We start from the raw sequence: 21,821 nt of genomic DNA on the forward strand, positions 1-21,821 counted from the left end.
CCTTTCTCGCATTTTCAACCTCTCTATTCAATTTTCTCCTTCTTTAGTATTTCTCGGTAGCCTTTTAGTGGATTTAGACCTCCCCCCACATTCTTGCGGTCTTTTTGACCTTATGCTGGCTCTGGCACTACAGCATATTGTCTCTAATTGGAAATCTCTGAACAAATTGTCTCTCAATTGTTGGTGGAATCTTGTATGTCACTCGCACAGACTTGATGTTGCCTTTGCTTCCTCCTGTAAACCCTCCCGAAATGTTGAATTTTACTGGCTACCTCTTACTCTATACCTTGATCAATCCGCCAAAAAGAGTTACTCTCCACTATCTTCAGATAATTTCAAGCCCCCTTGAACACATGTACTCTTGCCTGCAGTTCTTCATGATATTTTTCAGTCTCAATATTGTTATTACTTAGCTTTATATTGACCTACTTCATACTTCTTTTTAATCCATGCAATTACTCATATGATGGTCTTTTACTGTACGTTTTGATTGCCATTGACTGTGTTTCCTATTATTGCTTACCCATCTTCTACGATCAATACCATGTTTTTGTTTTCTTCTCTCCTCCCCTCCCTCCCCTCCTTCCCTCCCCATTATTTAAAATGCTTTGTTTTTCATTGTGATATTAGCTGCTTCTATTTTCTTTGTCCCATTTTTTACCTTTGTTCTCATATTGGCTGATGTCACCTTATTGTAATACTTATTTTTCTCTAATAAAGCTTTCAAACATAAAAAAGAAAACACAAGAGGTAAGGCAAGGAGGTATAGCCAAGCAGCATAGATGCATTTAAGTAATACAAACAAGTGACATTTACACATACTGAGTGATGATAAAAAATCTTTATTTTGCAAAACTATGTGAAATGTGACATACAGGTGAAAAAACTTAAACTAAACTAGTACTGTTTAATGTCATAGATAACCCAGCGCAAGAGCCAGACGAAAGGGAATCCAATGACCTTGTGGAGACTCAGGAACAGTCAGGAAATGAGGACACAGAGGCCCCCACACCCAAACACCTTCACCTACAAGACACAGGAAGCCAGTGGCACCACTACCTGACTTTGAAGTGGAAGGAGAATAGTGCCTACCTGATTTGCTCACAACACAGGCAAAGCATACATCCCCCCCACCCCCCCCCCCCCCAGAGCCCAGGTCCACATGCAGTGCCTCAACATCCTGAGAAGGAGGCGCAGGGCAATGGCACAGTTGGAAGAGGAGGAAGGCACCAGCTCTCCAGTATTTGGTGGCCTGGAGACAGCTATGTTGATGGTGCAGTGCCTGTAATGTAGGAGAATGCGGACAATGCAGGCACAGCTTATTTCCATCAAACACGACAGATAAAGGACAGCATTACACAGCTCAGTACAGCAGTGGTGGAAGAGCAGAGAGAATGTTCTGACAACTTCAAGCAAATGACAGATGCCATCATGGAACTTTGCAATGTCCTGAAGGAAGACCATGTTTCCCACCGCAGACGGCATCAAAAATTACTTGCCCATTTAGATGGCTGCACTAGGGCCATCAACCGCCTGAGTAACACTACAGCACTCCTGTCTCTACGCGCAGTGGCCATGTAAGTAGAAATGGCACATTGTAGCTGTGATGTGGCCAGAAGTTTGATTTAGGTCACACATTCTGGGGAGCACTTGCAAACTGCTATTGTTGGTGTTAATGATGTACTGGGTGAGGGCGATAGTGAGGAGGCATCAAGCCTAAGGAGCCTTAGGGCACTGCCTATGCCTCTGCCTCAGAGGCCTCATCAAGGGAGGCAACAGAGCACACAGATCACACAGACCGGGCCACAAGAGTGTGTGGCCACACAAAATAGAATGGCCTTGAGCCCTGAAATGCAATTTGGTGACATTCTGTAGCATTCAGTTGTCAGGGCAGGCCATCAAAGACTATGGAAATATTTTTTCTGCATCATTACTTTCTAAGTTAAAATCTTTTACTTTGAATGTGTGTATGTACACTACCTGTATTCAGGGATAAATAAAACACGTTAACAGTTAAAATTATGTAGTGCATTGTTCCATCATTACTCATCTTAAAAAAAAATCTGTGTTATTTTGGCATATCTCTGTCTGCCGTCTGCTGCCCTTGCACTGCCTGCTGCTCGACGAGGTTGATGTGGCTTAGTCTCTTCATCAGACTCATAATCTGTCAGGTCCAAGAGTATGCATTTGGCAGTTGCTAGGTTGTGCAACATGGCACAAGTGGCCACAGTTTTGCAACAGATCTCTGGCCTGTACTGCAGTGTATCTCCACTTTTGTGTAGGCATAGGAACCTACTCTTCTGTAGGCTAAAAGCCTGTTCTGTCACATTGCATATTGACTTATGTGCAGAATTGTATCTCCTTTCTCTTTGAGTTGTAGGATTCATATATGGGGTGAGTATGAAGGAGTCCACAGCATACATGCTTTCACCTACAGGGTAAAAAGGCAATAGTTTACTCACTGGATTGTTTGACCATATCCAGAGAGTCTGCCAGACTGTGTTACATACATTTACCTAGCAGGTAACCTTCACCAAATTCACCTTCAAGGAGACCTGTGTATATACCACTGTTTCTAAAAATAAAAGAATTGTGCATGCTGTCAGGGAATTTTGCCACTATGTCCTTTATTATGTGTGAGGCATTACATATGACCTGGATATTCATTGAATGAAAGGATCTCCTGTTCCTGAACACACACTCATTACCTGAGGAGGGACAAATGGCTATGTGTATTCCATCAATGACCCAATTACATGGAGGAATTGGGCTATCTGGTAGAAATCTAATTTGGTTTGCTGCAGTGCAGTGGGGAATCAAATGTAAGGGTGTATCCTCTGCACTATAGCGTCCAGGATAGCATTAAAAAAGCTTGACGGCGCACTTTGGGAGACCCCTCCTGCTGCTGCTATCACCCCCGGTAGCTCCCTGAAGCTAGGAAGTGTAGTGTGCATAGGACCTGCACATGTGTATGAATGGCATTGGTCCTGCGAGTCTGATGCTGCAGTATTGGATGCGGTTCAGCTATGAGATCTAGGACTGTAGCTGAGTCTAAAATTTATTTGTCATAGATTTCTTCCTCCGTCTGATGAAATAATGTTAGGTGCACTCTAAAATGTGTTCTTGTCTCCTACTTATTCTTTGCGCTGCTGCTTGAATCCTCATTCTCCTCCCTATGACATACAGCGCTGCCATTGTGAAAAATTCTGAGGCCCCCTGGGCATGTTTTAATAGTTTGAATTTGGTGGTAAATTGCATGTGCAAAATTGTAAATTTTGGCTCATTCACAAATTGTGAATGTTTCATACATGGGTCTGCGATTACCAATTTGCAATTAGAGATTCGCAAAATAGGTAATCGTAAAATAAGGATTCACAATTTCTGCGATTACCAAGATTTGCAAATACAAAGCCTTTCATACATTAGGAAAAGCGAATTTGCATTTGCAAATGGCCTAATTTTGCGATTCGCGCTGTTTGCGAACGCAAAATAATTTCATACATCTGGCCCTTAATACTTTATTGTATCAATATAGCAATTTACTGTGGTTTACACGACCCAGGAACCATTCTTTGTTGTTTGTGTGATACAGCTTACAGCTAAGTTAAATTTTAGAAACATAATAAAAAGAAAAATTAACGGAGAATATCAGTTTGGCCCTACAGTTATTAGAATTGTTCTTATTGTTTTTCCTTTTCATTACTTTGGACTCTTACTCCCTATACACATGTATTATATTACAGGAATCAACTACGCCTTTGCCGAAACCAGTGTTTGTTAAACACAGCAGACAAAACTGACATGATTTCTGAACAAGGCTTTAATACAATTGCTGATGAAGATGTGTAATCTTGATCCCATCTGCAGATAATGCAAGAGTGCATCATATTTATACATAGCACTGAAATATATTCTGTTGTGACTAATGTACAAAAGGAAGGAGAGTAGTATATGCTAGAAAGTGTTTTGTTTTAAATACATGTATTTAGAACATGATTAATAAAGTTGCGTGACAAGTTAGATATGAAGTGACAGGAGAAAATAACACGAAATGTCGTATTGTTAGATACTTAATTAGGATGTGTGCAACTACTGTATAATGTTTACACGCATAATTTGAATTAATCAAGTGCAGATGCATTTACACTGAAGTTTTATAATTAATTGCACTTATTCTTGCTTTATGCAGATGCATGTATTTGTTTGTAGAAAGCTGCACGTATTCTGTAACCCTGTACACATGTGTAACTTAGCAAAACTGGGCCTCGAAAAGAAATTAATTCAGTTGCTGCTTGCATTAAGATTTGAAATGTAGTTCACGTTTAGCCTTCATTATGGAATGTACTTTATTGATTTGTTTCTATTGCAGTTGTGGACAATCCTCATTATTTAGATTGGAGAACTTTTGTGCAAAGAGATAGCAAAGCATGAGACGGAGATTTGGCATAGGGAATCGCTGGAACGAGCGAGGAGAGGAGTTCTCATGGGAGAGGAATGGCCAAGGACGAGAAGAAAAATTGTGTTACATGGTTGGGAAAGGTATTGAAGGTTTCCAATTGTGCCAGAGCTATGGAAACAAGCATTTGCAATGCAATAGGTCTCGCATTTATAAGAGTTTGAGCTATTGGCATTGTAAAATTACAATGCCTTTTATTTATGTTTTGGTTTTAAAACAAATAAAAGGCATTGTCATTTACAATGTCAGTAGCATAAACTCGCATAAAAGCAGGGTGTGAAGTGCAGGAGTGTGCGGCGTGCAGCAGTGTGCGGCGTGCAGCAGTGTGTGGCGTGCAGCAGTGTGTGGCGTGCAGCAGTGTGTGGCGTGCAGCAGTGTGCGGCGTGCAGCAGTGTGTGGCATGCAGCAGTGTTTCGTGTAGCAGTGTGAGGCATGCAGCACTGTGAGGCGTGCAGCGGCGTGCAGCAGTGGTGCGGCGTGCAGCAGTGTGCTGCGTGCAGCAGTGTCGTGCAGCATGCAGCAGTGAGTAATGCAGCTGTGTGCAGCAGTGTGCGGCGTGCAGCAGTGTGTGGCGTGCAGCAGTGTGTGGCGTGCAGCAGTGTGTGGCGTGCAGCGGCATGCAACAGTGTGTGCTGTGCAGCAGTGTGTGGCATGCAGCAGTGTTTCGTGTAGCATTGTGTGGCGTGCAGCAGTGTGTGGCGTGCAGCAGTGTGTGGCGTGCAGCAGTGTGTGGCGTGCAGCAGCATGCAGCAGTGTGCGGCGGGCAGCAGTGTGCGGCATGCAGCAGTGTGCGGCGTGCAGCAGTGTGCGGGGTGCAGCAGTGTGTGGGGTGCAGAAGTGTGTGGGGTGCAGCGGCATGCAGCAGTGTGTGGCGTGCAGCAGTGTGCGGCGTGCAGCAGTGTGCGGCGTGCAGCAGTGTGCGGCGTGCAGCAGTGTGAGGCGTGCAGCAGTGTGAGGCGTGCAGCAGTGTGAGGCGTGCAGCAGTGTGTGGCGTGCAGCAGTGTGTGGCGTGCAGCAGTGTGTGGCGTGCAGCAGTGTGTTTCGTGTAGCAGTGTGAGGCATGCAGCAGTGTGCGGCGTGCAGCAGTGTGCGGCGTGCAGCAGTGTGCGGCGTGCAGCAGTGTGCGGCGTGCAGCAGTGTGCGGCGTGCAGCAGTGTGTAATGCAGCAGTGTGCGCAGCAGTGTGCGGCGTGCGGTAGTGTGTGGCGTGCAGCAGTGTGCGGCGTGCAGCAGTGTGTGGCGTGCAGCAGTGTGTGGCGTGCAGCAGTGTGTGGCGTGCAGCAGTGTGTGGCGTGGTTTGTAAACAACAAGAAAAGCGGACATCAAAGGAAGGGTGGGAGGGAACGAGCATATGGGGTGTGAGTTATAACAAAAGTTAATTGTTGTAAGAGGGGATGCAGGAAGTGAGGCCGAGCGCATTCTGGCGAAAGCAGTCTGCTGCTTTCAAGTCCGATGCAAGATGCCAGCTTCGCGCTTGAATGCCTCACATGCACTGGCCATAAACCGCATTCCTAAGGTCTTGTGCCCCTTACTAAATCTCTCTGAATGCGTGAGGCGGCACACGCGCAGGAAGTAGCTGGTGGCAAATGGAATGCGCGTGGTTGTGCGCGTAACCGCCACCCGATCCGCCTGGGAAGCCTTTGGGAGCTTTTTCTGAAGCCCCTACATAAGTCTCGCTGAGCGAACGCTTACGCGATAGCCTGGCGAGACCTAAAAACCTAAGGAGGAGCCACATGAGAGTGTCACGACGACTGCGGGCCATATTATGTGCAGCGCTTAGTTCGAGACAGAGTCCACCTTGGGTTCCTTTAGGAAGCATTAAGCTACTTGACCCATTGGCAGAGTTTTCTATTGAAGACTCTGATGACGGATTCTTCTTCCCTAGTTTGATGGCTAAATGAAAAAGAGGGTAGGGAACTCATCAAACCAACCGTAAAACAGTAGATTTTGTTGAAAATCTGTCTTAAGGGGGAACCATACATTTCAATTGTTAAGTTATTAGTAACGTCTACCATGCTCCTTATTGACAAGGTTTAGGTTTAATATATTTCATTGGTTTTTAGTTATTCCTAAGGGTTTTCGTAAACAAGGAGACCTCAATCCATGCCCCTGTGATAATTTGTCAGACCAGAATATGATGCACTTTATATTCTTTTGTGATTTTTACGGTACCCTGAGGAATAAATTTATACTCCCCTTAGTCAGAAACAATAATTTTTCAAAAGTCAAAGATTACTTTATTTCGACCACAAAGTCATAAAAGTAGACACAGCATGGTAAAAGAGGACATTTTAAAAACAGATATAAAATAGACAATATGGTATGATTCAATATAAAAATAAGAATGAGTTACAGAGATAGGAATAACAATCAGTACAAGAAGGTCAAGCAAGAAATCATGTGAGTCAATTTGGTAATCAAAAGTAACTACCATACTAAAATGCATAAAAGTTAATCCAGTTCACAACAATGACCATCACATCAAGCATTTGGTCCTTTTCAGCCATAAGGCATGCCAGTATCTAGATAAACCAAAAACCACAAGTCTGCTTGTGTCCGTACTTAGCAATCTAAGCACCTCCAGATAGTGGCTGGAGCCAACAATTTTACAAAGTGGAAAAATTCACTTGGCCCTCAGCAATTTATATATCGGGCAAAAAAATAGGAGATGAATAATAGATTCAGCACTAGCATTACAAGCAGGACATTGATCGTTATTCTCAGAGTCTGACCTCCAGTTTTTGCAAAACGTTTTAAGCGGGAGTGTTTTATAGCGGAAGTGAAAAACAACTTCTGAGCCAAGGGAGGGACAATTTCATCCAATGAGTCTTCAAAGCGAGGTACACATTTAAAATTTAAAAAATTGGTGCTCAAGCTACCCTTGGCGTTAAGTGCAATTTGTACGGATGTTGCTTCCCAATACCATTCCTTCAGCACAGCTCTCGAGATGGTAACCATACTTCCTGGGTCAAACCAGTACCCCATCATTCCAAGCCTCTCTAGGAGAGCCCTCAGAGCTCTAAACCAGGGGACAGATTTAATAATAGGAAATTTCATAAGCTCACAAAGTAGCTCCCGGTATGGGCACAATTCCTCCACAGTCCACAGTCTGTGCCAAAACATCAAGTGATTATAACTAATTTTATGGGCCAGCTGTCTGTGTGCCAAATCAAAATAAAGGGGGACTAGAGGCGTGCTTACTGGAAGATTAGTCAAAGATCTAAGGAAACGATTTTCAACAAATGACAAGGGAGCAGTTGTACCAGAGCCCCAAAGTTCTGCTCCATAAAGTGCACCTCCCAAGATTTTCATATTATAAATTTCCAATGCTGGCGCTAACTGCCTTGTAAAAGTATTTCTGTGTATATTTGCCAGATTTGCGGTTTGAAGGATAAGTTGCAACTTTACCTTATCAATGTGTTGATCCCACCTCAATGTGGGAGTTAAACGAATGCCCAGATAATCAAAACATTCCACACGCTCTAGCTTGCTACTGCCAGCGAGGACATGTCTTTTGTTTAGTTTGTCCTTACCCCTCCTAAAAATCATGTATTTTGTTTTAGTTTAACACCAGGCCTCGTTCCTCGCAAAACAGAATAAAATAATTTAAAAGCTGCTGGAGACCTTGGGGAGATTTTGCAATTAAAAGAGTGTCGTCAACGAAGAGGAGGGCTGGAACTCTTCGGCTGCCCACCTTCGGAGCATCACACCTGTCCCTATCTAGCCACTTTATAACGCCATTAATAAAAAGAATATAAAGAGTAGGGGCAAGGACACATACCTGTCTCACACCACAGTCCACATGGAAGTTGTCCGTAACTTGGTTGTTCTCACCCCATCTGATCTGTGCTGTATTAGATGTGTGGAGTCTAATTAAAATGTCTAAAAGATTAAGTGGCATGCCTAATTCTTTGAGAACCCTCTATAGTTTTGCCCGGGGAACAAGATCAAAGGCAGACCGCAGGTCTACGAAGGCCACATAGAGTTCCCCTCCCTTGATATACACTTCCTTCCAATATAAGCATAGCAAATGGAAGGTTTGGTCCAGGGTACTAATTTTGGCTCGAAATCCGGCCTGAAGGTCACTCAAGATTTCAGACTCTGTGATCCAGTCCTGGAGTCGAGCTAGTATTTGCATGCAGAAACTCTTTTGTGAGAAGTCAATAAGACTTATCGGCCTAAAGCTCGAGGGCTTTGTTTTGTCCCCTTTTTTGTAAATTGGGACGATCTCGGCATTTTTCCATGAAATAGGTAGAGGACTACCCCTAAGAATGGAATTTGATAGTATGTTTATATACCGACCCCATAGGGCCACATCCTCCTTATAAAGATCATTAGGGATTCGATCAGGCCCTGGCGCACGTGCTAGGGTACAAGAAGCAATTGTAACTCGGGTCTCCTCTAGCGAGATGTGAAGATCAGTTACATCCAGGGCCTCATCAATCAGACTTACGTCTTGACCTACAGGTGCCTTGTCCCTAGATTCGTATAGGGTGCAAAAGTGAGTTTCCCAGGCCTCCGGTTGAACCGTAAATTCCAGATGGCACTTATTATCCTTTAACCAGTGTGCTGCCAGACTCCAGAACTTTGAGTCCCTCGCTAGCAAAGCACTCCTTAAAGATGACCAAAGATGGGCCTCCCACTCCTTTTTAGCTTCTTCGATGGCTTTTTTATACTTAGCCCTGTAACGCATTATATCAGGGCGAGATTTTTGCTTTACTGCCTTTAATAATTCCTGCTTTGACAGCCTACATGCCTTTGTATACCAGGCTCCCTGCTTATTTTGTGCATAATGGGGATTTATTCTCTCTCTCGTGTGCGACTTCTCCTGGCTACCCAATAGATCCCGGATTTCTCTATAGAGGAGACCATGACTTGTGCCTATCACATCATCGACCTGCTCCATGATTGATCTAGCGGCTTTCTCAAGGAATGCGGAAACCTTCCCCTTTACTGCACCCAAGACCTCCGAGTGGGCCTCAACCCAGTTCCACTTCATTCTCCTCTGATTATTAGCAACTGACAGGAGCCCAATATCCGGGCAACCCCGGTCTATGGTCCACCCGGATGCTTGATTTGTAAGGGTAACAGCGAGAGCATTATGGTCGCTATCGGCCCTTATGACCACTGCCATGTCCAATACAAGACGCCAATAATTTAAGGATACAAGGGGCAGTAATTAATTCTGTTTTCCTGAGCAGTCCTATTAAAGGTAGAGTCCCCTTTTGCATCTGATAGGGTCCTGCCATTGGTAGCCCTGAGGTCATGTTGCAGTGTAAGTGCCAACAGCTGCGCTCCTCTTGCACACCACCTAACCGGGGGCAAATCTAGTTGAGGAACCTGCCACTCACTATCCCATTCATCAGTTAAATCGGGGGGAATTGAGACCAAAGGCTCGAAAGTAGATTTAAAATACCCACAAACTAATACCTGAGATTTATGGGAATATTGGGTTAGTGCAAGTGTCAAGAATGCGCAGAGTATCTGTTTCAACCATACCTTTCTGTACCCTATTATAGACATTAAGAATTCTAGTTCTAATGCCACTATTGGTGCTAACTTCAAGGGCTAATATGTCTTCCGACTCTACCTGCAGCTGTCTAGCTTTGCACCCAAGTCCAATGTTCACCCAGACTGCTAGACCTCCTGAGGGTCTCCCTCTCTCTTTTCTAGTGGCGTCTTTGGCGTAAGTTGTAAAGCCAGTTCGATACGGGCAAGAAAGACTCCACATTTCTTGAAATAGAATGATATCGAAGGAGTCTATAAATGAACACCAATCTAGGTCTGCCATTAGCTTATTAATCCCTGCCACATTCCAAACCAGAACCTTAAGGGGGGGGGGGGGGTGACTGCGACATTGCTGCTATCCGAACCTCTGGGCTAAATTGTTACCCTAAATCAGGGCACAAGTCCTAAAAAAAGAAGTGGGGGGACGCTGTCACCGGAAGTGACGTCACAACAGGAATCTCATGAGTATTCATATGCCTTTAGATGACGGGGCATTTCACAGCACTGCTACCCCTGGTCTGTTCCTCAATGTCCTTTGCAACCCCCCCTCCCCCCCACTCCCCCGAGGGGGTGCCCCAGTTGCACAACGAAGTGCTCAAAAGTGCACAAGATACAGAAGGACACACATTCCAAGCGTTAACCGCCAACGCCTGCTCGCTCCGCCTCCCAATCACTCCAGCCTGCACACACCACCGGTGCCTCTTAAAGTCTCCAATTACAAATATTAGCATATCTTTGGTACACAATGCTGTCCAGCTTTTGGGCAGGGGGGACGGCGTCCACCCGGAAAAACCTGGTAAAATAAGTGGGGGGACGCCGTCCACCCGCGTGGTATCCCGACTCGAGCCCTGCCCTAAATGCAAGCCCACCCCGGTCCCAGATTCAGCAATGGGAGCACAATCAATATTAGTAACTGCATCTGGATCTGGGACACAAACTAGGAAAGAAGAATTTGTGACTGGGGATCTAGATTCACTGGAGCTATTGCCCACACAAGTGCTTTGGGAGATTTGCTTTAGGGGACTGTGAGGGGCATGATTATCCATGTGTGAAAGCATTTTCGATTCCTGAGGTCAACTAAACCTATTCCCATCAGCCGTATTCAATAAGAGGGACTTGCAAGGGGCCCCCTCCAGCTCAGTAAGACACATAGCTTCCCGTGGGGCGCAGATGGGGATCAAGGAAATTGTAGGTAAATTATCACGTAGAGGTCTATACCTAATGGTTATGTTGGAATTTCTGGGAGGGATCTTACGGGCCTCCATGGAGAGCAAACCAGTGATAATGGCAGCATCATGAAAAGTAACCTCAATCATGTCCCGGGTGGTATTTGGCATAGATAATCTTCTAGCCATTCCAATATCTTCCCTGATTATTGAATAGCATTGGCGTGTATGTCTAAACCAGTGTGTGATCTTGTTTATAAGGGACTCCTGATTTTCGGAGATTCTACCATTATGTTTGGGAACTTCCATAAGGAATATCTGGGAGGGGCTTTCCTCCACTCGTGGTCTCACATAGACACCCTCCCTCACAAACACCCATGGAGGTCCCCACCCCTGAGACTGCATGATGGAGGGGCCTACATCATGAGCAACTTCACCTCTATGAGCATCCTTACCCGATATTAAAACTGGGGTAAAGACCTGGGGTGCCTTTCCATATGACAGCTGCTGATGAGAGTCACCCGTAGGGAGCATTGGGTTTAACAATCTAGTATAGATAGGGTCTGTGGCACATGTTCCCCTTTTATAAACTGCACTACATTCCTTTGGACTAGTTAGGTCCCTCATCCCTCATCCCTAAAGACTTCTTATGCTGGGGCTCGAGAGCTTCGCCCTTGTCATGATCAAACCTTTCTAGTAGACCAATAACCTTCGCTTTGAGTGATCGGACCTCTGCTCTCAATGCTTCTATTATGTCTATTAATGGCTGTGTCCCACCCGTCGTACGTCCTGCCTCCCTGATGTCTATGGGATCGACCCTCCCCACCTCCTCTCGGCCCCCTACTTCCAGCAGGCGAAGAGGGTCAAATCTGTTGGAACATTCTATGCTAGGTAGCGATGCGTGACTCGTGATGGATGGGGAGTTTAGCACCAGTATATTAGCTTTCGCGCATGTATCAGGTGCCGTACCTTTGACCTTCCTGCACCTTACACGCTGTTTTCTTAGCGCTCGCGGAGAAAATCTAGCAGCCTTTTTGACAATAACTTTTCTCAAATAAGACCTCCATGTTGTTTTTACGACTCACATCGCCATTGGTGTGTTTTGGGATCGCACATTTTCTTTGCTGAGCAACTAGACTTAGGAAAAAGTTAACTATTGATTGGGGGGTTTGTTGACAGTTTTTAACAGTTTTAGCTGAACTATAAAGTATTTCGCCGGTCCCGATTAATTTCTGATAGCATAACGGACCTATCTTTTCTAAGGTTTTTGGTGTTAGATATTTGTTGGTCTGGCCTTTTATATTGCTTCTTATTTCTGTTTTAACTGAGTATCATTAAATGTCATCAGCAAAAAATTAAGTTGCATGTTGGTATTTATATGAGTCAAGTGTAATAATGTTTTAAATATCATTAATATATATATATTTTTATAGTCTAGATTGACCGAGTAAAGAAATACTGACTGATTACGTCTTTATTAAATCATAATCTATATTAGATCTCTTTTTAAAACAGATCATAATAGCATCATTTCATCAGAAACACCATACATAATCTTATAAAACCATGTAAAAGACAGTTAAGACATTTGAAATCTTTTTTAAGTTGTTACGAGTTTCAACCAATGACGTTGCACAGAAGGGGTAGTAATTAAAACCATATAAAGGTACTGACACAGTCTTTATAAGATGTTTTGACATTCTTAGGTTCACATTACTAATGAGAATACCCTTATTACAACGATTCACATCAGCATGCCCCGGTTCTTCCTCTTTCTCATACATGCCCATAGTAAACAGGCTACAGAGAAGCAGACAAAGGGATCAGAGAGTGCCTTTAGAAAGTACAGTGCCACCCTGCATTGCGAAACATAATGGCGCCTTAGAATCGGAAGAATAGAAACTTCCCTTTCAGTTTCATAAAAGTTACAGAATAAAACTAAATGTAAGTCCGTTTGGGGAGAGTGATTGTCGCAAAGGGGCAGGGGGGCAAGTCAGAATGTTTCAACTTCCTCACTGGTAAGTCCAGCATCAAGGGGATATAGTTCAGAGGAAAGCGCAATAGAATAAATCTATGATGTGCATAGCTAATACACGAGAGGTATGAGAATCCTTCCCCTAATCTAGGTGGAATAAGATCATATGCACATAACGCCTTTTGATGCTGATTCTTTTCCCTTCGAAGGAAGTTGGCCCACTGTAGAAACAGGTCAGTGATTTGCCGTTTAGAGACCTTCCTGCAGAGTGAGGGGTCCCTGAACAGCTCTCCCAGGCCAAGAGCGGTCAAAAGCTTCCACATATCTAAACCACCCAATCCTATTGTAGTGGTCCAACTCCAGACAACTGCCAATTATACGTTGAGTTAAATTGACAGTGGACCTGCACCAAATCGAGAGCCACAACAAGATTGGGGCCAATCTGATGGAATCCAGCAAGTACGGTAACCCCAATTCAAGCTGTAAAATATAGTTTGAGTGTGAGTGGGGTAATGACACCCGATTTTAAAAAAAGGTATCTTCCATACTTTGTAGAACGTCCGAGGATGCCACCCCCCACACTCCTGCTCCATCTGTCAACATTGCCTTCGTTTTAGCATGATAGATATTTTTAATCGTGTCCAGAGGACTGGCTTCCAGCTTCCTTGCAAATCCCTTGATAACTTGTAGACTCCTCTCCATACCTAGAGCTCGTGCTGCCACTAGCTTTTTCCAGGAGTGGTTCTTATCGAATAAGACCCCCAGGTATGGGAAGGAGTCCACCACTTCTATTTTCTTTGAGGCAAACTGGAAATGGGGGGATTTTGCTTCTCTTTTGGCTACCGCTATGATAAAAAATTATTTTGTTTCATTTACCATAAGATCTATTGAAGCAATGAATGTAGCATATGAAGTTATAAGAGGTTGCAGGGCAACCCCTGTCCTGGCAATTAAGACCGCATCGTCAGCGTACACCAATATCGGAAGGGGGGGTGTTATCAAATGTAGGCACATCCAGATGTGAGCCAGTCAGGGCAGCCTCCATCCCGTTTGTATAGATGGAAAAAAGAAACGGGGTGAGGACACATCCCTGCCTGACTCCCCTCTTGATCTTAAATGAACGTGTACATTCCCCATTTGCGCCATACCGAACACAGGCGGTAGCATTGGTGTACAGCTGGCAAATAAAGCGGACTAACAAGGGATCAACCCCCATCCCCTCCAGTATCGGCCACAACTTCTGATGGGACACACAATCGAAAGCCGCCGAGAGGTCCATAAAGGCCCATGTAGATCCTCCCCCTTTCACTTTAGTGTATTTGTAAATGCAGAGTGATAAATTAAGGCATTGATCCACCGTCCCCGTTTCCCTTCTAGAACCCATACTGAGCCTGCATCAATATGTTGTTCTCTTCAGCCCAGTCCTCCAATCTAGATAGTAAAAGCCTGCCCATCAGCTTTGCAGTGGTATCCAGAGGGGAAATAGGACGATAGTTCTTACGAATGCCCCTATCCCCTTTCTTATAGATAGGGACAATTACACTCTGAGTCCAGGATGGGGGAGGACCATCTACCGCTATACTATTTAAGACATTCGTTAGTAGGGGGACCCACATATCATAGTTTTGCTGGAAAAGATCGATTGGGATCCCATTAGGGCCTGGGGCCTTCCCGGGTGCACAAGACTCCAGCGCTCTTCTAACTTCTGCTAGCGAAAATATCAGCGTACCTTGTTGCGATCGGGATTGGTCCGTAGGTGGTAGGACTAGGGAGGTGTTGGAACCAAAAATACTTTCAAAGTGGCCAACCCATGTGTCCTCATCAACGTGTGAGTCCAAACAGGGATCCTTGACATCTTTGAAATAAGGGGCATTTATAACTCTCCAAAATTCCCTGCTGCTGCCCGAGGCAGCAGCTTGCTCAAGGTCGTTACAGGCCTTCTCCCTGACGTCCTTCTCTCTTCGTTTCCTCGCCTGCTTATATTAGCTTTGTAGAGATTTTATCACTGCTGGATCTCTGTGGGGAGCAATTATGGCAGTAATGAGGTCCTTTCTTGCTGTCGAACATTCATGGTCAAACCAACCTCTGGTTTGATTAGAATTGGCAGACTTAGGGCGAGTAAGTGCCAGTTTTAATTTCGTTAAGAGGGCTATGAACTGGGTGACTATGTGTAAAGGTGAACACCCCTCAATCAGGCACTTTATTATGTCTTCCTTTACATGGGCTATTATTTCATTGGCCAAGTTCAGCTTCACAATCTGCGACCATTTTGACTGATAGTCATTTTTCCTGGTTAGCGATAAATTGTCTACTATTTGTTGAATTTTGTTTTGCCTTTCAGGCAAGGTTTAGAGCCATAAATGAGATGGCATGATCGGCGTAGCATGTGAACAGGTTATTTAGATGGGCCACTTTACCGCTTAACAAAGAGGAGACTAAAATGAAGTCAATTGTTGACTCCTGGCTGCCACGCCTAAATGTTTTTCCTGTCTGGCCTGCAATTGAGATATTAAGTATTCCCAGATTACTCGAAAATAAGAGATTATTTAGGCTATCACCATACTCGTTATGTGAGAAGTGTGTTAGAGGATTAACCTAAGGGTCAGCTAGGCCACACACCTTAGACTCTTTCTGTTTACAAAGGTGTGTGTAAAAGTCCCCCACCCAAATAATATGGGGTGGATACTTATTTTTGATACGTCTTTATTTAAATTCTTTAGGTTAGGGTTGCCCTTTAAGGTAGTGTAGGGAAAGTTAGACCGCCCATGCTTGTTAAAGAGAATCTTCTGATGAAATGTAATCTTCACTGCTTTCTGACTACCTGCGTCATTATTTTAGAGTTAGTCATTTCCTTTGTACTATATAGGGTACATCTCTCTTTTTTTTTGTTTTGTAATTCTTTATTAAAATTAAAAGGCAAACCTATACATATAAGTACTGAACAACATGATGGACATACAGGATTCTATTGATAATATAGATATTAGTGTGCTATTAGAGAAGAAAGACTACATAAAGTAGAAAACGGGGGTAGGAAAAAGAAAGAATCAAATAGAAGATGAGGAATAAATGGCAGAAGAAAGGAATAATGTGCATAGTATGTATAGTAACCCATAGCTTTCACTCCCCATATTCACAGGATAATTTAGATAGAATGGATCATGAGTATGAGGAACTGATTTGGAGATGATCATTGAGGGCGCTGAGTTGTAAGAAAGGTTACCATCTCTTTGTCCGGAGGCAAGAAGAACATAAGGAAGAGGGAGAAAAGGGAGGGGGAGAGGGGAGGAGGGAGAGGGGGAAAAGAGAAGGGGGAGTGAGGGGAGAGGCACGTGCGCAATAAGAAAAGAGAGGAAAGAAGAGAAGGGGAGAAGAAGGAAGGGCAGAATAGGGGGGAGAAGAAGAGTGAGGCAAGGGAAGAGAACATTCAGGAGTCACGAAGGAAAGGGGCCCATACTTGTTGGAACATTTCCTCTTGGTCTTGCAACTGATATATCACACGTTCATGGAATGCTGTCTGAATCATTGCTACCATCCAATCATCCTGTGAGAGAGGGTTGGGTGACTGCCACTGTCTTAAGATACAAATTTGGGCTGTGGAGAGCTCAGTGTGCTGCAAGAGGCGACATTGTGGGCGCGTAATGCCAGGTGAATTCCCAAGATCATGCAATAAGATGAATGGAAGAGTAAGAGGGAGTCAGAGGGGAATTGTTTCCCTCTGGGTGTCCTCTACATAATCCCAGAAACACTGTATAGAGGGACATTCACATATTATATATGAGAAAGGTCACAGTTAACTCCTGAACATCTCCAGCACTTAAGAGTGTGGCAATAGTCCTGCTCGTGGCAATTTCAAAGGCGACCAGTACCAATCATGTAAAGTTTTGAAAAGACAGAATTTCAAATGTGCTTCCCTAGTACCCTTGTCTAGGGCTTCCAATATGTCTGGCCAGACATCTTCTTCAATAGTGATATGTAGGCGCTCCTGACATTTCTTTTGGATGGCTTTGAGTAGTGGTTGTGAATATAAGTGATTAGTTAATACACCATACAATCCCGACATCACTCCCTTGTGCCGTCCCCAAATTAGGAGATAATCCAATATCGGGGAGGGTTCTAACGTCCAGGGATGTGGACCAAGGCATCGCCGCAAGCAATGCTGTAATTGTAAATGTCGCGAAGCCTGATGAAATGGGATTTCAAATTCCTCACGGAGTAAGTCAAAGGATTTCAACTCTCCGTTTAGTATGACTTGGTCCAGTGTCTGGATTCCTCTCGATTTCCAACTGAGCTAGTAAAGCGCATGACCATTTATTGGTATGCTCTCACTTCTATGCGCCTTCCTGTTCTGGTTCATAGCTCCGATCTTCTGATGCTAGCAGCGCCGGAACGCATCTTTGCTGAGGCAGCTGCGCGCTATATAAACTCAGATAACATAACGTATGGCAGGGATAGCCATGGCTGCTTCACGTTGTTTCAGCTGTGCTGCAAGTAATCAGCCTGCTTTCTCCCCTTGTTCATAATGCCTACTTTTAGAAGCTGAAGGGCATACTCAGCTTTGGAGGTGTACAAATTATTGAGCGCCATTTTGGCTTGCTCTAGGCATCAGCGGTTGGGCACTGTGGGGTGAGAGGAATATAGGCGCGTGAGGGAAATAATTTGATCCTCAAGTTCAGTGCGACAAAGAGATGCTATCTTATTGGCCTCAGATGCATCTCTCATCAGTTGCCCACTAATAGTTGCTTTTACAGCCGCCCAAATGGTCCTACAGGAAGTAACTGATTATTGATTAAGTAGTCAGAGGGATGAGAGCGCAGTTGGGTCTTACCTTGGGGTGAGCGATATCTCTGAATGTTCATACACCATGGTTTACGGCCTGGGGAGAATAAACCTATGTCAAGAGCAAGGAGAAGCGGAGAGTGATCAGACAGAGCAGCTTCCAATGTATGGGATTCATTAGGGACTGTGACTACCGAGTGAGAGATAAGAAAATAATCTATCCTGACCTGGGTGCATTGAGCAGAGGAAAGGAAGGTATACTCCTGGTCTGTGGGGTGACAAAGGTGCTAATGATCCACCAGTCCGTGGTCTGATGTTATATCTCTCGATAAGGCTCTGTCTGCCTCGCTACACCTGTCCAAAGGGCCTGTACTGTCTAAAACTGTGTCAGGGGCCAGATTCCAGTCCCCGCCATTGATATCAGTGGATGCTCCGATTTCCAATAACAAGCAGTTCAGATAGAGAAGATAGGAGCAATTAGCTCCTGATGGAGCATGTACTGAGCCAACATAGAGGGTCTTATCTCCTATTTTAAACTTAGCAAAGGCATATCTGCCATCAGAATAAACCCAAGTCCTGAAGGTTGTGGCAGGTAAGAATTTGTGCAAGAGAATAGCCACTCCGCATTTCCGTGGTTTATTCTCTTTAGAAGGAGACTGAGCCGTCAGGCCGCAATGAATTACTTTTCCCAACCAATGTCGTCGTAGCTTGGAAGATTCCAAAGCATCCAAGTGTGTCGCTTGTAAAAGAGCAATATCAAGCCTTTTCGTTTGCAGATAGTAGAGTACTTTCTTTCGTTTAATATAATGCATGAGACTGTTAGCATTCCATGAGATAATACGGAGTGGATGAGAGGAAGAAGAAACATTTGTTGTCGTGTGCGTTGGAAATCAAGAGAGGTTGATTTCTTTTTTAAAGGGATAGTAGATGTAAGGAAAGAGAAGTGGTAAAGTATAGAGGAGAAAGACAGGAGGGAAGTAGGATAGAGCGGAGAAGATGCACTGGTAAGAGGGGTATCACGGACAAATGTGGGCAGGAATAGGGAGGAGAATTTATGCAAGGGGGTGGAGTGTGGAAGAAACGAGAGGGTAAGAGAAGGAAGAAAACTGCGGACAAGAGAGAAAGTGAGAGAAAGAGAGAGAGAAAAAAAGCAAATGCGCTGTGCAGAAAAGACACAGCACTAGGGGAATAGAACTGTTCTCTGCGGTTCTAAACAGTCAGGCTATCCGCGTCGGATGAGCCCCATCCAGCGACAAAATCAATAGCAAAAACGTACCTATGCTATAATATTGACATTATTGAGGTTGAGAGTATAAGAGTACTCAGGTATACAAGTATAAGACTTATAGCATAAATAGTATAAAGGACGGGCTTAAAAGTCAAAGAAATAGGGGGAAAAGACAAGCATCATAAGAGTGCAGCATAAAAGGAGAAGAATAGATCAAGGAAGAGGAAGAGGAATGGAGATAAAGGGGGGTCGATAAAGGGAGATAAAAAGGAAAGTCTATGTCATTTAAAGTTTATCGGAGTACAATCAAACAGGCTTTGCATAGCATTAATGACAATTAAATATTATTATTTTTAAATACTATCATATTTACATATTATCATAGTTAAATATTATCATAAATACTTGTTAAAAAGAGAAAGAAGGAAGGGGAGAGTGTGCGAGAAGGGATTAAAAGAAGGAGAACATTATAAAGCATATAATGCATAACATTTAAGCAAGAATTCAAGCATATAGCTAACAATCCTAATTCATGTCATATAGAATTTACAATACAGAGAGTTTAAGCAAACAAGATTTGCATAACAATATGAGGAAAATTACACTTTGTCAAAATGTACATGTTAGGAGAGGGAAGGGTAAGGGTAAAATAGGAACATTATAAAACAAACAGTACATAACAAAGTAACATAACAAAGAAAGTAAGTATTAAGGTACTCATCTAATCGTCTTTTTGGCAGGTAACAAGGTAGCTAAGTTCTATCATCTCTTTAGTGTAGGTCAATCGAATAATGAGTCAAAGTTGAAGACGCACCCTGCTCATATAAAGAAGGGGACTTTTAGAGGAGAGTGTGGCCTGTCCCCGTCTCTTTCCTGCGTGAGGGCAGCCACCGCTCGGAGGGCTTAAACTCAATCTCCCAGGGAGCGGAAAGGTCGATATAGATCTTAGCCCCTACTGTGGTACCTGCCTGGGTTACGTCGGACTCCACCAGAGGGTGTCTTAGAGTTCAGCGATGGAAGTTGAGATTCAATCTAAGGTATAGACGCAGCACAATTCATATTTTGAGGAGTAAGATTGTCTAAGAATTGTTGAAGATCTTCTGGATTAAAGAAATATTTGGAGATTCCATCTTTAGTGATCCGCAGATGTGTAGGTTCAAAGAGGCCATACTTGATGTCTTGTTGACGCAAGCCGTGTCGAAAAGAGAGAAAGGCTTTGTGATGTTCATTTGTTTCTTTTGAGAAGTCCGCTGTCATTCTGATCCCATGACCTTCAAATGTGTATGGGCCATGGGTACGAGCCGCAGTGATCAATTGACAAGCCCGTTTGTGAAGTAGAACATTATAGAGGAAGCAATGCATAACAAGTAAGCAAGTATTCAAGTACTCATCTAATTGTCATCTTCAGCGGACGACAAGGCAACAAACTTCCATCTTCTCATTAATGTAAGAAGGTCAGTCAATCAGTCCCGAATCAAGACACACCCTTTTCGGATGAAGGGGGCTTTAGAGGAGAGCGTGATTTGTCCCTGTCTCTTTCCTGCATGAAGATAGCCACTGCCTGAAGAGCCTGAGCTCGATCACCCAGTGAGTGGATGGGTCGATCTGGGTCTCTTCCTCTACTCTGGGACCCGTCTGGACTACGTCAAGTCTCACCAGAGGATATCATAGGTTTCGATGATAGGAGTTGGGATCCGAAGTCTGGTGGAGATACCGTACATTCTATATTTTGAGCAGAGAGATTGTCTAAGAAATGACGAAGGTCTTCTGGATCAAAAAACTTTTTAGATATGCCATCTTTGGTGATACGTAAATGCGCAGGCTCAAAGAGGCCCTATTTTATATCAAAATGATGCAGGTGGGGTCTAAGAGAAAGGAAAGCTTTACGACGATCATTAGAAATCTGTTGCCATTCTGATCTCATGACCTTTGAATAAATATGGACCATAAATACGAGGCACTATGATCAATTGATGGGCTCGTTCATGGCGTAGAAAGCAGATTGATGAGTAGGCTTGGTCTCATATCTTTCCTTGTGATTGACGGTCCTATGTGATGTGCTCTCTGCATCTCCAAGGGTGGGTCAAAAGTAAGACCTGTGAGCTTCTGAAGGGTTTCTCTGAGAAAGGATTTTGCGTCCGAGCCCTCTATTTTCTCTGGTAAGCCAAAAAAACGGATGTTGTCTCTGCAGCTTCTATCTTCCAAGTCTACTACTTTGTTTCTAAGGAAGAGAAGCTCTTGGTCTTGGTCTGGTACAGCATAGAGGCGGCTCTAGACCGCTACCACTCACGCAATTAGGCTATCTATCCAGCTATGGAATCCAGCAATGTCTGTGCAGATAGATTTAGTCTCTGCAGTAAGATCAAAATTGGACGTCTCCATACCCTAAAGCCGTCGGCCAACAGCAGAGATTTCCTGAAGTATCCGTTCCATCGTGGGATCCGCTGATGTTGGCATCATAGGGTTATGATGATTTGATGTAGAGGGATCGACACCCCGTACATCTGAGGTGGAACGGCCTTGGCTTAGAGCTTCTGAAAAGAGGAGCTGTTTTGCAGGTTTTCCAGTCTTACCAGAAGGCACCTCAATTTATCAACCGCAATCCTCTGATATAGAAATTCTTCACTCCATGTAGCTCTATGTAGCTATCAATGGGCGTAAGTATACGTGTTGCAGGTCAGGGAGAAAGCATAGATATAACAGTATCTAT

This window comes from Triturus cristatus, chromosome 11 (assembly GCF_964204655.1).
Source record: "Triturus cristatus chromosome 11, aTriCri1.1, whole genome shotgun sequence".
Taxonomy (NCBI): Eukaryota; Metazoa; Chordata; class Amphibia; order Caudata; family Salamandridae; genus Triturus; species Triturus cristatus.